Source organism: Orycteropus afer, unplaced genomic scaffold, assembly GCF_000298275.1.
Source record: "Orycteropus afer afer isolate SDZICR_OR568_19922 unplaced genomic scaffold, OryAfe1.0 scaffold00371, whole genome shotgun sequence".
NCBI lineage: Eukaryota > Metazoa > Chordata > Mammalia > Tubulidentata > Orycteropodidae > Orycteropus > Orycteropus afer.
Genome location: NW_006921958.1, coordinates 3043381 through 3058787, shown reverse-complemented (window position 1 = coordinate 3058787; position 15407 = coordinate 3043381). Strand labels below are relative to the sequence as shown.

General features: G+C 39.9%; 8 non-coding genes across 8 annotated transcripts; all 8 read left to right on the top strand.

The window, feature by feature from the left end:
• The first annotated feature begins 2505 nt into the window (after positions 1 to 2505).
• On the top strand, positions 2506 to 2580 carry LOC122151281. The gene has a single exon (XR_006164073.1). It is a non-coding gene; the product is annotated as a small nucleolar RNA SNORD113/SNORD114 family (small nucleolar RNA).
• A 688-nt stretch (positions 2581 to 3268) lies between these two features.
• Positions 3269 to 3342, top strand: LOC122151284. The gene has a single exon (XR_006164076.1). It is a non-coding gene; the product is annotated as a small nucleolar RNA SNORD113/SNORD114 family (small nucleolar RNA).
• Positions 3343 to 4244: 902 nt separating this feature from the next.
• LOC122151280 lies at positions 4245 to 4319 on the top strand. Its single transcript, XR_006164072.1, has one exon. It is a non-coding gene; the product is annotated as a small nucleolar RNA SNORD113/SNORD114 family (small nucleolar RNA).
• A 651-nt stretch (positions 4320 to 4970) lies between these two features.
• LOC122151282 lies at positions 4971 to 5045 on the top strand. Its single transcript, XR_006164074.1, has one exon. It is a non-coding gene; the product is annotated as a small nucleolar RNA SNORD113/SNORD114 family (small nucleolar RNA).
• A 916-nt stretch (positions 5046 to 5961) lies between these two features.
• On the top strand, positions 5962 to 6036 carry LOC122151290. Its single transcript, XR_006164081.1, has one exon. It is a non-coding gene; the product is annotated as a small nucleolar RNA SNORD113/SNORD114 family (small nucleolar RNA).
• A 661-nt stretch (positions 6037 to 6697) lies between these two features.
• On the top strand, positions 6698 to 6772 carry LOC122151292. The gene has a single exon (XR_006164083.1). It is a non-coding gene; the product is annotated as a small nucleolar RNA SNORD113/SNORD114 family (small nucleolar RNA).
• A 646-nt stretch (positions 6773 to 7418) lies between these two features.
• Positions 7419 to 7493, top strand: LOC122151293. Its single transcript, XR_006164084.1, has one exon. It is a non-coding gene; the product is annotated as a small nucleolar RNA SNORD113/SNORD114 family (small nucleolar RNA).
• An 817-nt stretch (positions 7494 to 8310) lies between these two features.
• On the top strand, positions 8311 to 8385 carry LOC122151294. The gene has a single exon (XR_006164085.1). It is a non-coding gene; the product is annotated as a small nucleolar RNA SNORD113/SNORD114 family (small nucleolar RNA).
• The last annotated feature ends 7022 nt before the right edge of the window (positions 8386 to 15407 follow it).

Sequence of the window (15407 nt, the reverse complement as noted above, 5' to 3'; positions counted from 1 at the left end):
GTAAATTTTGGTCAATGACATGAGACAAAGTATATGTGAACTGCTGTATGAAAAGTGAATTTACTCTGTAAATCTTCACCCAAATCAAAATAAAATTAAAAAAATAAAAAAAGGAGTCTTCCTGTTTTTCACTGACTGTCTACTTTACCCAGCATGCTATGCTTCTCCAGGGACTGGTCCCTTCTGACAACATTAGTATGAGAGATGAAGTCTGGCCATTGTCATTTTGTAAGGAGCACTCTGACTACTTGCTCCAAGACAAATTTACTCATTCTTCTAGCCGTCCATGGTATACATTCAATATTTCAATATTGAATATTGAATATTGAATATTCAGTTTGCCAACACCATAATTCAAATGCATCAATTCTTCTGTGGTCTTCCTTATTCATCATCCAGCTCTCACATACATATGAGGCATTTCAAGTAGATGAAGCATCTTACCTGTTTGGATGAGGAACATATAGAGAGAGGATGGTAAAAAGTCAGTGGGCGTGTTCTGGCCAGGGGTTAAATTGGTGGTTTTCATGTTTTAAAAAGAAAAGCTGTGGCATACATAAATAAAGGGCTGGCTGACTGACCAAACAAAAGGGGACCACATGGGGGAGGAGCATGTGCTAAGAAACAAGGATGATGAATTACCATCTGCATCTCCTGTTCATGTATGGGGAAGAGATTTGGGCTCTGTTCTCTGTGGCTAAGGTATTATATTTTAGTTCTGTATTTCTGGTTGGTTTACCACATTCATTTTCTTTAGAAATGTGAATAGATAGTGATCCATGAGGCAATACCTGAGTAAATACATAGATACAGATATACATAAATAAGGGCTCTATGGGCCACCGCTGAGAGATTGTTCCCTGAAAAAAGCTTTTAGCTTAATCTTACTTAACTTACAAGTAGATGTACGTGTTTCTCCATGTGGAGGAGCATGTAGGCAACTGTTCGAAAAAGACACAGTTCTGATTATTGCCTTTATGATAGAGACACTGGTACTTATCACTCTATTAAAAATTAAATTTGGGCTACTCATAGGACTATTGGAAGCCAGTGATAAAAATCTGCCACCTATCAAGGATTGTGATTAATCTAGGAATACTTGGCTGGCACCCATGAAAAATATCAGGATAGTTTCCTTCTCTCTAGCATCTTTACTCCAACGAACGAACACAGGAGGGCTAATTTACTCATTTCCAGTAATGACATTTTTACTTGTTACCTCTAGGGGTATGGAGTGTCTAGGCTGAGGTTAATAATTGGCTAAGTTCTTGGTTTGGTCATGGGTGTTTACAGTATTAGGTGACAAAAATAAAAGCAAATAAGCCCAAGCATGAACCAATGGTTAGATTGTTTTCAGCCAAACGAATATGATGAATTCAATTGACCATAATTAAAGTCCATGAAAGACATGAGGGTTGCTTTACTGATATGCATAGGTGGTTAAGTTTTAATTTTTTATTCTCATTGTTGTTGTTGTAGTTAGTTGCCACTGAGTTGGTCCTGACTCATAGCACCCATAGGTATAACAGAATTAAACATTGCCTTGGGTCCTGTGCCACACTCACACAATTTGCATTGTTGATTATCTCAACATTCCTTTATGGACACAGAACTAATATTTAATCTCATTGAGAGAGAAGCATATTAGCAGATTTAAGATATTGTCAATCTTCTATTTGTTGAGTAGAATGGTGGGTTGATGGTTTTTCATATGCTTAAAAAATGTAACACTGAAATTAGAGAAGGGCTAATCATGGCCCAGTGATGACAAATGGTGGCACCTGTGTCATGGACAATAAGTAATAGATTTCTGCAGATTGGAACTGTTCAGGTCCAACACAGAGAGAAGAGAAGAACAGGCTGTGTACATCGTAGGCCAAATGATAAAGAATGTTAGAGATATTCATGGGTCTAGTGCTTCTCCTGGCTAATGAATTTTAATTAAAACACTATTAAAATAAATGGAAGTATCCATTGAAAATATTTAAACCAATAAAATGTAAAGGGTGAAGCATATCCTAGGTCTAAGCAAGGAATAGTCTTTCATATAATGAAACACTGGGAGGTTACCTTATTGGCCAGGGATCATATGGGCAGTCCAACTCAAAATCATAGTTCTTATCCTTGGTGGTGGCATGTTGAATGTTGTTAATATTCTTAAGAGAAGAGGAAGTTAACATGAGCCAAAGTCAATCATCCATTAAATGCATGACTAAAGAAAGATGGACATTTTGGATTAACTGTAATAATGCTTCAGTATCCGTGTCCTCTGCTCTGCCTTATAGTCCTCAGGATGGATGCCCTGGGCTGATTTCAGTTTCTGCAGGCTTCATGCGCAGTATGTCGGTGCCATGCATTTGGAACAGGGGAACTGATGTGAGTAACAGTCAGAAAGCATTAATGGGAGTAGATTGTGTGCTTAGTTTTTTTTAAAATTTATTACTTAATCAATGAAGTAGACAATAACAATATGTGTGTATGAATGAAGAAAATCAGGGCTAATCCTGGACCAATGATGACAATGCGTGACGTCTGAGTCATGGACGATGAATAGTATGTGTCTGGAAGTCTGAGGTCCAAAACAATAAAGACCTGGTCTCTTCTCTTTGTTGAAAATGATATTGTGCATAGGTGTTAGGAATATTGAAGTGAGTTTTGATTAAAATATTGTCAAAAATCGATAGACATATCCATCAGAAATATTTAAATCCATAAGAATATACAGGAGGAAACATCTTCTATCTCTAAGGGCATATAGCAAAGGAAGGAGTGCTCTGCTCATATATCAAAAGCCTTAAGTTCCTTAGGTACGTTATGGTTACCTCTTTGATCAATGATCACTTGGATAGTCCGATTCAAAGTCCACAGTCTTATCCTTGGTTGTGACATGTTGGATGTTGTTAGTATTCTTAAGAGAAGATGGTGTTAACATAACCCAGGGTTGGTCAACCCTTAAAAATATGACAAATGAAAGGTGGAATGTCCCAGTCAATGGAGATAATGCCTCAATGTTTTTATCCTCTGCTCTGCTTTGTGCACCACAGGATGAATGGCCCAGGACTGATTTCAATGACTGCCAGAGTCCCGTGTGGTACAATTCACTCCATGCATTGGGAGTATTGGAAGCTAAGTGAGTAATAGTCAATGATATTGTCTTAGTTGAGGGGAGATTGTGTGTCCCCTTAGGTATCTTTTAATTATTATTATCACTCAATGAATGAAGTAATAACAATAGGTGTATATGAAGGAAGAATAGCAGGGCCAACATTGGACCAGGGATGACCACTGGTGTGATCTGAGTCATAGACAATGAATTGCATATGCCTGGAACTTGAGGTCCAACACAAAGGGTCATCTCGTCTTTGCATGGTGGGAAATGGTCCTATAGACAGATGGTAGTGATTTCTTTGGAGTGGTGTTTTGCTCATCATGATTGTTATATTTTTCAAAATTAATGAAGGTATCCATAAGAATCATAAAATGAATGAAAAGTGGAAGCCTGATACAATGATAAATGTGCCTAGTGAGGCCAGAAATACTTACTATTTATTGAAACCCCTGAAGCTTATTTCAGGAAGGTATCACTCCAGGGGTTTCCCTCTTTGGCCAAGGATCGTATACACATTATAACTCATATTCATGTTCTTTCCTTGGTTGATCATCTGTGCCATGTTATTCAAGTACTTAAGGGAGGAAGATGTAAACATCCACCCCAGTTAGTAATTACCTAAATGCATGAATAGGGAAAGGTAGGATGATCCAGTCCATGGACTTGGTGTCAAACATTTTATCATCTGCTCTGCTCTTATACTTCAGAACAGTCATCCCTGAGGTAATGGAACTTTCTGCTATGGTTTCCAGCTTGATGGTCAGCTCTCGGTACCAAGAGCATGGACACTGATGTGAGTAATAGTCAAAGATCCTGTCTTAGTGTGGGTGGCGTGTGTATCCACTTAGGTTTTTTTTTTTTTTTTTTTAATGGGTATCAGCTCTGGTAGCATAGTGACTAAGGCACTTGACTGCTCACCAGAAGGCTGGCGGTTCAAACCCACCAGCCACTCCTCGGAAGGAAGGTTGGGCAATCCTACTTCTGTAGTGATACTGCCTCAGAAACCCAAGGAGGGGGCGCTATGAGTCGGGGCCGACTCTATGGCAAATAACAACAACAACAACAACATCAGTTAATTGATGAATTCATCAATAAGAGCATGGGGCGGTGAATGAAGAAAAAGTAGGCCCAATCCTGGACCAGTGATGATTACTGGTGTCATCTGAGTCGTGGACAATGAATAGTATGTGTCTGGAACTCTGAGGTCCAACACAGAGAGACTTGCAAGCCCCTCTCATTGTTGGAAGTGCTAGTGAAGATAGGTGTTAGAGTATATGGTACTTCTCCTTTTAAGACTAATGAGTTTTGATTGGAATATTATAAAAAAAATCAGTGGACATATCTGTTGAAAATATTTAAATTCATAAGAATGTAAAGGGTAAAGCATCATCCAACTGCACGCGTATGACAAATAGAAGGGTACTTTCGGCATATGTCAAAGCCCAACATTCCTTAAGAACAGTAAAGTTTTTGGGTGAGGATGGTTGCCTCTTTGGCTGAGGATTATTTTGACATTCAAACTCAAAGACCATAGTCTTATCCTTGACACTGGCATGTAGGATATTGTCAGCATTCTTAAGGGAAGAGGAAGTCATCATTACCCAGGGTTGGTCATCTCTTAAGAACATGATGAATGAGTCCTGCAGTTGACCCAGATAATGTCTCATTATTTGTATTCTCTGCTCTGCCTCATGCCCTTCAGGATGGATGCCTGGGATGATTTCAATTTCTTCCAGGGTTACATGAAGTACTGTTGACTCCATGCATTGGGAGCATGGGAATCAATGTGAGTAACAGTCAAAGATCTTGTCTTAATCTGTTATAATAGGTGTATGTGAAGGAAGAACAGCAAAGTCAATCTCAGATCAATGATGACCACTGGTGGTGTCTGAGTCATGGATGATGAATAGTATGTGTCTGGAACTCTCAGGTCCACAGCAAAGGGAGATCACATCCCTTCCTTCAGTGGGAAATCATCCTGTAGACAGATGTTAGTAATATCTTGGACTAGTGCTTTCCTCTTCATGCCTAAAGAGTGTCAATTATTTAATTTCCAAAAATCAATGAAAGTTTCCACAAGAATCCAGAAATGATTAAAAATGGAAAAGTGGAAGCCTTGTCCATTGAAAGATCCTTATGAGGAGGCCAGAAATACTCTTACTATTTATTGAAGCCTATGAAGCTTATCTGGGAGCTCTGGTGGTGCAGTGGCTAAGGCACCTGACTGCTAACCAGAAGGCTGGCGGTTCAAACCCACCAGCCACTCCTTGGAAGGAAGGTTGGGCAATCTACTTACCTAGTGATACTACCTCAGCAACCCAAGGAGGGGTCACTATGAGTCGGGTCTGACTCAACAGCATATAACAACTACAACAATATGAAGCTTATCTAAAGGAATGTGTCATTCCAAGGGTTTCTTCCCTGGCCAAGGACCATAGAGATGGTATGACTCAGTCAATGTTCTTTCCTTGGTCCTGTGCCATGTTTGAGTCCTTAAAAGGAAAAAGAGTAAACATCCACCCCAGTTAGTAATTACCTGAATGCATGAAAAGGGAAGGGTGGGATGGTCCAATCAATGTAGTGAAGGTGTCAGCCTTTTATCTTCTGCTCTGCTTTGTATCCTTCAGGACGGTTGCTGATGAGGTGATAGAACTTTCCATTTGGGTCTCCAGCTTGCTGGTTGTCTCTAGGTGTCAATAGTGAGATGTCAATGTGAGTAACAGTCAAAGATCCTGTCTTGGTGTAGGTGGTTTGTGTGTCCTCTCTGGCATTTTTTCTCATGGGTGTCAGTTAATTGCTGAACTCACCAATAAGAATGTGTGGTGGTGAATGAAGAAAAAGAGAGCCAATCCTGGACCAATGATGACCACCGGTGGCGTCTGAGTCATGGACGATGAATAGGACATGTCTGGAACTCTGAGGTCCAAAACAGAGAGAAGTGTAGGCCCTTCTCAATGTTAGAAATGCTTGAAAACAGATGTTAGAGATATTCAAGGATCTGGTGCTTCTTTTATAACTAGTGATTTTCAACTGGAATATTATTAAAAATCAATGGATATATCCACTAAATGTATTTAAATCCATTAATATATGAAGGGTGAAGCATAGTCCAACTTTAAACATGAATGGCAAAGCAAAGAATACTCTTTGCATATGTCAAAAGCCTGGCGTTCCTTAAAAACAACATCATTTTGGCATGGGAAGTGGTTGCCTCTTTAGCCAAAGATCATTTGGATAGTCAAACTCAAAGCCCATAGTCTTATCCTTGGCAGTTACATGTTGGATGTTGATAGTATTCTTAGAAAAGGAAGTCAGTATTTCTCAGGGTCAATTTTCTGCTAAGTTCATGAGGAGAGAAAGATGGAAAGTTTTACAATCAATGAAGAACATGCTTCAGTATTTGTATTTTCTGTTCTACCTTCTACTCTGCAGGATGGATGCCCCGGGCTGATTTCAGTTTCTGCCAAGGTCATATGTAGTCTGATTGACTCCAAGCAGTGGGAGCATGGGAATCAATGTGAGTAATAGTGTTCTTGTCTTAATGAATGAGAATAGGTGTATGTGAAGGAAGAAAAGAAGGGCCAGTTTTGGACTAATGATGACCACTGGTGGCGTCTGAGTCATGGACAATGAATAGTTTGTGTCTGGAACTCTGAAGTCCAACACAGAGAAGGGTAGGCTCTTGTGCTGTTGGAAGTGCTAGGGAAGATAGATGCTAAAGGATCTGCTTCTTCTCCTTTTGTGAATAATGAGTTTTGATTGGAATATTATAAAAAAAATCAATGGAAGAATCCATCAAAAATAATTAAATAACATAAGAATGTAAAGGGTGAAGCATCCTCCAACTCGAAATGCTTGTAACAAAGCAAGGAAAATCTCTTTGCATATATTGAATGAGTGGTATCATTTCTGGGTGGAGGTGATTTTGTTTTTGGCCAAGGATCATTTGGACAGTCAAACTCGAAGTCCATGGTCTTATTTTTGGCAATGGCCTTTTGGATGTTGTTGGCATTCTTTGGAGAAGAGGGAGTCAACATGTCACAGAGCTGATCATCTCTTAAGAGCATTATGAAGGAAAGGTGGAAAGTGCCATGGTCAATGGAGATAATGCCTCAGTGTGTGTATTCTCTGCTATCTTGTACTTTTCAGAATGAATGCTCCATGTTGATTTCAACTTCCACCAGTGTCACATGGGGTATGACTGACTCCAAGAGTTGGGAGAGTGGGAATTGATGTGAGTAACAATCAAAGATCTTGTCTTAATGAATAAGAACAAGTATATGTGAAGGAAGAAAAGCAGGGCCATTTCTGGACTAATGATGACCACTGGTGGCGTCTGAGTCATGGACGATGAACAGGACATGTCTGGAACTCTGAGGTCCAACACAGAGAGATGTGTAGGTCCCTCCCATTGTTGAAAGTGCTAGTGAAGACAGGTGTTACAGATTTTCAAGGATCTGTCTGGAACCTTGATGTCCAACACAAAGGGACATTTAGTCACTTCCCTTTGTGGGAAATGGTCTTGTAGACAGTGACTTCCTTTGACACATGCTTCCTTCTTCATGACTAAAGAGTGCCAATTATAATATTTCCAAAAATCAATGGAAATATCTACATGAATCATGAAATGAATGAAAATTGAAAAGTGGTAACCTTATCCAATGATATACTCATATGGGGTTGCCAGAAATGCTGTTACTACTTATTGAAGCCCCTAAAGCTCAGTTAAGAAAAATGTCATTCCATGTCTATACGGCCATTCCAAGGGCCATATAGACAGTACAACTTATAGTCAGTCTTTTTTGCTTGGTTGGTGGCCTGTAATGTTAGTTTAAGTGCTTAAGGGGAGAAGAAGTAAACATCTACCATAGGTCAATAATTACCTAAATGCGTGAATAAGGGAAGGTAGAATGGTCCAGTCAATGCAGTTAAGGTGTCAAGCCTTTTATCATCTGCTTTGCTTCATACCCTTCAGGACTGTTGCCTCCAAGGTGATGGAACATTCTGCCAGTGTCTCCAGCTTGCTTATTGGCTCTGGGTGTTAGGAACATGAACACCAATGTGAGTAATAGTCAAATATCTTGTCTTGCTGTGGGTGGGTGGTTTGTCCTTCATGGTGTTTTTTCTCATGGCTTTCAGTTTATTGCTGAATTCACCAATAAGAATATGTAGAGGTGAATAAAGAAAAAGAGGGCCAATTCTGGACCAGTGATGACTACTGGTGGCGTCAGAGTCATGGACAATGAATAGTTTGTATCTGGAACTCTGAGGTCCAACACAGAAAGACTTGCAGGCCCCTCTGATTGTTGCAAGTGCTAGGGAGGATAGGTGTTAGAGGATTTGGAGCTTCTCCTTTTATGACTAATGAATTTTGATTGGAATATTATCAAAAATCAATGGAAGTGTCCATCGAAAAAGTTTAAATCCCTAAGAATGTAAAATGTGAAGCATTGTCCAGCTCTCAAAGTGCATGAGAAAAGAGAAATACTCTTTGCCTATGTTGAAAGCCCAATGCTCCTTAAGAATGGCATCATGGTAGGATGGGAAGAGTTTATTTCTTTGGCTAAGGATGATTTGGACAGTCATACACAAAGTCCATGATCTTATGGCATTATTATGTTGGATGTTAACATTCTTAAGGGAAGAGTGAGTCAACATTACCCCGGTCAATCACCTTCTAAGCTCATGATAAGTTAAATGTGGAAAGTCCCTGATCAATGGAGATAATGCCTCAGTATTTGTATCCTTTGTTCTGTCTTGTATCCCTCAAGATGGATTCCCTGGGCTGACATCAATTTCTGCCATGGTCAAGTGAGGTACAGTTGACTCTGACAGTTGGGAGCATAGGAATCAATGTGAGTAACAGTCAAAGATCTTGTCGTGGTGACATAGGTGATGTGTCCTGTTGTTCTTGTTCTTATTGTTGGGTCTGTTGAGTCTCTCGGATATTTTATTATTTTTAATTTTTGTTCTCTACTCCCCAGAATAGGAGTGCATGGATGAAGATCCTGACTCATGTGTCTATGGGTAAGTAGTCTCTAAACCATACCCACTGCCATTGAGTTGATTTGACTCACAGCCACCCCTTTTAGGTTTCTGAGGTGGTAAATCTTTACAGAAGTAGATTGCCCAGTCTTCCTTCTGTGGAGTGGCTGGTGGGTTTGAACCACCAACAGTCTGGTTAGCAGTCACATGCCTTACGCACTACACCACCAGAGCGCCTTTAAGTACTCTATATATATAAAAAAAGATGCACTGCCATCGAGTCGGATCCAACTCATAGCGACCCCTCCTTGGGTTTCCAAGGCAGTATCACTATAGAAGTTGATTGCCCAACCTTCCTTCCAAGGAGTGGCTGGTGGGTTTGAACTGCCAGCCTTCTGGTTAGCAATCAAATGCCTTAGGCACTACACCACCAAATCATATGCAAAGTTCTGGTTCTTGGGTTGATCTGTTCAGTGGTATTAATTATATCATTAAAAGTGCACAAAATTAATGCAGAGAAAGGCGTCAAATGTGTTGTACACTGTGGATTAATCCAATCAGTACACTGTGGAAATAAATAAGTTTTAATATCATTTAGAACACTTGCTAATACACAAATAAATGGGGCCTACCTTCTCTTGGGATGAGGGTCATATGGATAGAATTGTAATAGTCAGTGTGGTTGCTCAGGGTCAATGTTGAGTTCCAGTTTGTTTATTAAGTGAAACATAAATAAATAATTTCATGAATTAGTCAATACCCAAATAATTAAGTAAATCAAAGAGGGAAAGCTTGAATCAGTGGAGAAAATTCCTCATTATTTGGCTTTTTATTTTTATTTTTTTGCAAAAGTTATCCTGAGATCTTTTATTACGGTTTTTTTTTTTTTTTAAGTTATGAAAGAATACATACTCATTTTCCATTCTTTTTAAAACTATCTGCTCTCTACTCCACAGAATGGATACACTCGACCTGATAATCATTCGGTGTTGAGCAAGCCTTGATGGTTGTCTGTGTGTGTCAGCAGCATAGTGTTCAGTATGAGTAATAGAGTTCTTGTCTTTGTTCGGGCGGTCTGTTTAGGATGCTCACTATATTTTCAAAATCTATGGAATATAATCAAAGAAGCCTTACAAGGACCAAGGATGAGTTTCTGGTATAAACTATGGTTTGCTTATTCTAACTCAGCACAACAGAAGCCTTTTAAAGAAAGAGTCAAAAGTGTTAGCTCTATGTGTGAGTGACATCACATCAGATGTATTTCACACTTGTTCATTTCTCAGGTTGGGTTTTGGCCTCAAGGGTGTTCATTATATTATTAAAATTGATTATTGATGGCATTAATCCATAAAATGTTATTTGGTTGATTGTGTTTTCCTTATTTGTATTATTTTATGAAAAATAATAAATTATTAAACCAACCGTCATCGAGTCAATTCTGACTCATAGAGATCAAATAGGGCAGAGTAGAACTGCCCCATAGGGTTTCCAAGGCTGTAAATCTTTACGGAAGCAGACTCCCACAGAGCAGCTGTCGGGTTGTAACACCAACCTTTTGGTTAGCAGCCAAGTGGTTTAACTGCTTTTCTACCACAGCTACTGGCACATGAGTACTGGTACCAGAGCTACATGGTACAGAGCAGTACCATGGACTGCCAAAAGAACTAACAGATCTGTCCTGAAGGAAGTGCAGCCGAGATGCTCCTTGGAAGCGAGGATGGCCAGACTTCGTCTCACCTACTTTGGTCATGTTGTCAGAGGGGACCATTTCCTGGAGAAGCATGTCATGCTTGTTAAGGTGGAGGGTCGATGAAGGAAGGAAAGGCCTTCGATGAGATGGATTGACACGGTGGCTGCAACAATGGGCAAGGATCGTGGAGATGGTGCAGGATTGGGCAGTGTTTTGTTCTGCTGTGCATGGGGTCGCTCTGAGTTGGAAACGACTCGATGGCACATAACAACAACAACAACAACCAGAGCTACTTAGAAATGATTAAGCAAATAAAAATGAAATATTCTAGTGTGCTAGTAAAATTACCATAGTCACTCATAACTAATGAGATTATGTTATGAAATAAGAATTTGTTTAACTGAGATAAACCATTTTACCTCTCCATTTAAGAAGTACCTAAAAAAAAACCAAACTCACTGTCGTGGAGTCGGATCCAATTCATAGTGACCCCTCCTTGGGTTTCTGAGGTGGTATCACTATGGAAGTAGATTGCCCAACCTTCCTTCCAAGGAATGGCTGGCATAGTGCTTAAAGCATTTGACTACTAACCAGAAGGCTGGCTGTTCAAATCCACCAGGCACTCCTCGGAAAGCAGGTTGGGCAATGTACTTCTGTAGTGTTATCACCTCCGAAACCAAAGGAGGGGTCGCTGTGAGTGGGATCCGACTCGATGGCAGTGAGTTTGGTTTTAAGAATTATCTAGAGAGATTTAAAGAATAGTCCAACTCTTTCTCTCATTTTGTAATAGATTCTTTGTTGTTCATTTTAGTTTTGAGAATGAGTAATGTCTAAATTAAAAAATAAGGAAAACCTACATATATAAAGAAAATTAATATGCTCAAGAGTATTACAATGATAAAATTGCATGAGGCAAGAATTACAATCAACCCAGTTCTGCTTTTCTGGGTTCAATGTAACCAATAAGATTTAATATTGCCTTTGTGTTAATGAGGGCAGAGACAGATATTAAGGTATGCAGTGTTGTGTTTTGGTATTTTGGTGGGTTCGTCATGTTGCTGGTCTTATTATTATTTAATAAGTCACTTTCTCAGAAGCTAGATTATAAGAGGGCCAATTGTGGACCGTGATGAAGAGGAGATTTGAGGCAAATATTGTGGTTCTTTCCATTTTGCACCACTGTAAATATTATAAATATTTTAATCCCCTAATTAAAATATTGATCAGAATGAATTATGAAATAAAATAATAATTTTGTATGTCTTTCGTCTTACTAGTCAATCGTATATAGTGGAACATTTGGGGCATTTTTATATGCCACTTTCTTAGGTTATTATTTTCCCCATCTCAGGCACAAATACTGGTGATAGGGTTTATTTGGAGGTGATGCCATATAGATATCCTGTATGTTTTATTTTCTGGGACTTGCTATTTGAGAGATGCTGAAATAACTATAATTGAAGTATTGATTTGAGCTCAATAAATATTTCTTGACCCTAATCCAGGTCCATGTTAGGGATGGTGTGTGCACCTATGAATCAGATCTGGTTCCAGCCTTCAAAGAGCTCTTTGGGATTATCTGGAGAACTTTCTATAAATACAAAAATTCAAATTTGAAATAATAGGGCAAGTAGGTGGGCTTTCCAGAAGCACAGACACAGTCTCTCCCCTCCATTTGAAATTTCAGTTGCTTTATGGAAGTGTTGATTCCTGAACCAAAGAGAAGCTCACTAGTGTGTCAATTCCATAAGTCAGTGATGGTGTTCATCTTATGCACTGCTCTTCTCCTTGTGTCTAGAACATAGAGCATGTGTAATAAATGTTTGTTGAATGAGTAGTTGAATGAATGAATGAGACAGTGAGTTATTGGAAAGAGTCTTTGAGGAAACAAAGTAATGAATAAATGAATGAATGAGAATGTGACCAATTACACATATATATAGGTGAATGAATCAAGAATGATTTAATGGGTGAAAGAATGAGTGAAAACTGAGTAAATTCATGATGAGTTGATGAATGAAGGCATTGATGAAAGAATAAGCATGTAAGTAAATAAGTCAAAAATTTAATGATGAATAAAGAACTCAGTGAGTGAAAGAGTGAAAGACTAAGTTACTAGATCAATGAGTTGATAAATGAAAGATGAGTCTACAAATGGATGAGTGAATGAATTGAGCCACTGAATCCCTGAGTGAGCTTATGGATGAATGGATAAGTGAAAGCAATTGGGGCGAAAGGATTAAATGAGTTAGCAAGTCAATATAGGATTCAATCAGTGAGTGAATGAGGCAGTAAGTAAGTAAATAAATGAATGAATGAATCTATTCTGTTAGTCAAGGAAAGAATGAATAAATGAATAGATTAATGCATGAGGAAAAAATTGAATAAATTATGAGTAAATCAATCAATCAGTGAATAAGACAAGGAGTAAATGACTAGGTAAGTGGATGGGTGAATAAGTCTATCTTAGAGGCAGTGAATGAAAGTATGAATTAGTGAATGAATAAATGAATCAGTGAATGAGTATTTAATTGAGTAGTAAATTAACTTCTCTGTGAATGAATGAATGAATCAGATAATGAGTCACTGATCCACATCTGAGGCAGTGAGTGAATGAACACAGAGTATGACTCCTTCCCTGATTGCTTCAAGGGAAGTTGGCTCTGCTTCAACCTCACAGCACATTAGAAGTGGCCCAAACAGAATATCCATCCACTTTATCATGGACATTTGTTTACGTGTCATCACTCAACTGATGGGCCTTTCAGGCCAAGAAACGGGTCAAATTCTTCTCTGTATTTCCAGCATCTGCCCAGCCCTGAGCCCTGTAGGCACCCAGTAAATCACTGCTCGATGAATGACCAAATAGCTAAAAATACATGTGCTTTTGTGGAACCAGGATGGCCCTTCTCAGAATGGCCTGGGAGCTGTTCTGTGGGGAAGTGTGTTGTGTGTCAGATGGTCTATGGCATCCTCCTACACGAGTTCACATTCTCCCTTGAGTCTCCAGCTTTCTGTGTCCAGTGCCAGATGGTGAGACAGGATACTGGCAGTTCTGACCCTCCTGGACATTGGCCCATCCTTGGGCAACATTGGCTTGGCATGGTGGAATGGAAGCCCTGGGTCTTCCCGAAAACTGCCCTTGCCTCTGCCAAGACAGGAGATCAAAAATAACCCAGTCTTGTTTTTATGCCTTCAATGAGTGGGCCTGAGTATCTCTCTGTGGCTGCCCCACTCTTAGCCTTTCCAAGCAAACCAACCTCTTTCTTGTTCTAGTCGTGGGACCTTGGGTCAGACATGAAGCACCTCTAGACTCTGAGCCTCAGTTTCTTCATCTGTGAGATGAGGATAACAATACTGATGTGACTGGACTAGTGTGGGGATTCGGGTTGTTTGGCAAGAGCTTATTATAAGGCCCTTGAATGATATAATACGTACTATGTTACTTTGGAGTATATTATTTTGAAGAGATGCCTCAAAAACGTTCGTTGCCAATTTTCTCCATCCCTACACAAAGTAGCTGTAAGTGATGATTTCAACTGTATTTATTTAAAAGCTCCCAGATGGATGTGATACCTAAATTCCCTTGCTTCAGAAGAATAGGAAGTTCAACCACGTTCTGGGAAGAACACCAGTTTGGATGGGACAGACTACTCCAGACCACACAGTTTTAAAGCAGCATAACATCCCTTCTCCCAGGGACAGAAAACAAGAAAAGTGAGTTGGCAACACCTTGGCTCCATGTGGCACGATTGCCCAAGACCTGCCCTCCCCTCCTGCCTGTATCCCTTCCTTTCTCCCTTCTTTCAGCAGATACGTGTTCAGCATCCATATGCCTAACACTGACCACTCCCTTTCCTCTCTTGTCTTAGCTGACTCCTGATCCTGGATCCATCTGCTACTGCTAATCTTGCATCTTCTTTTGGACTTGGCCATGGTGCTGGGTCATCTCAGTTGGAATACAGCCCTCTCCTTCATGTATGTTTCATTTGAAGACCACACCATTGTCCTTCCTACTTCAGACTGAATCAGGTAGGTGGGATGCTTCCCTCTTTGGTTTTGGACATCTGGGCCCTCACTGTAACTCTTCTACGTTGACTTCCTTCCATCTGGACAAGCTTCGGCCCCTCATAAAAGGAGTTCAGACCCTATTAGTCACAGGTGGGACCACTGAATGCTGAGGGTAGGCAGCAGAATTTCTGCTGATGGCTTTTGACTGGAGTTGGATTCATTTGGCAGATGTGTGAAGATAAAGCAGACAGGAGTCGGACACTCACTCATTCTGTGGAATTTCTTGGGTAAATGAGATGTATCAACTTCACAGCATTCAACAACTTCCAATTAATTTTAGTTCTTTGGTCCTCCCCACTGGTTACTCAGCCTCTTGATAACCCTAACACAAACGCCACCCACCCCTCACACCTTCACAAGCCCTTGCTCTCTGCCTTAGCTTCCCACATCTTTGTCCAGGTTCACCCTTCTTACTCACTCATCCCCATCTGTACCTCTAACAGAGCCCATATTACATTATTTACCAGCTGCCAATCTCTCCCAAAGGTTATGAACTTCTTGAGGACAAGGTCTCTTTCTGTGTCATTCCAGCCATGCAGAAGGTCCAGGCAT